At 47.3% G+C, this 512-nt stretch overlaps 1 protein-coding gene across 1 annotated transcript in view; it reads left to right on the top strand.

Moving 5' to 3' along the window:
- The window catches only part of LOC104981225, a 78,979-nt gene that overhangs the window by 8,377 nt on the left and 70,090 nt on the right, over positions 1 to 512 (top strand). The gene's annotated exons all lie outside the window — the stretch shown is intronic.

Below are 512 nucleotides of genomic sequence, written 5' to 3'. Positions count from 1 at the left end.
GTCGTGTCCGACTCTTTGCAACCCCATGGACTACAGGACGCCAGGCCTCCCTGTCCATCACCAACTCCCGGAGTTTACTCAAACCCATGTCCACTGAGTCAGTGATGCCATCCAATCATCTCATCCTCTGTAGTCCCCTTCTCCTCCTGCCCTCAATCTTTCCCAGCATCAGGGTCTTTCCAATGAGTCAGTTCTTCACATCAGGTGGCCAAAGTATTGGAGCTTCAGCTTCAACATCAGTCCTTCCAATGAATATTCAGCACTGAAGATGGCAAGAATACACAGAAAATCTATACAAAAAAGATCTTCACGACCCAGGTAATCACTGGTGTGATCACTCACCTAGAGCCAGACATCCTGGAATGTGAAGTCAAGTGGACCTTAGGAAGCATCACTATGAACAAAGCTGGTGGAGGTGATGGAATTCTTGAGCTATTTCAAACCCTAAAAGATGATGCTGTGAAAGTGCTGCACTCAAGATGCCAGCAAATTTGGAAAACTCAGCAGTGGCC

This window comes from Bison bison, unplaced genomic scaffold (genome assembly GCF_000754665.1).
Source record: "Bison bison bison isolate TAMUID 2011002044 unplaced genomic scaffold, Bison_UMD1.0 scf7180017864516, whole genome shotgun sequence".
Lineage (NCBI taxonomy): Eukaryota > Metazoa > Chordata > Mammalia > Artiodactyla > Bovidae > Bison > Bison bison.
Note: the sequence above shows the minus strand (reverse complement) of the source record. Positions and strands in the feature narration are given on the sequence as shown.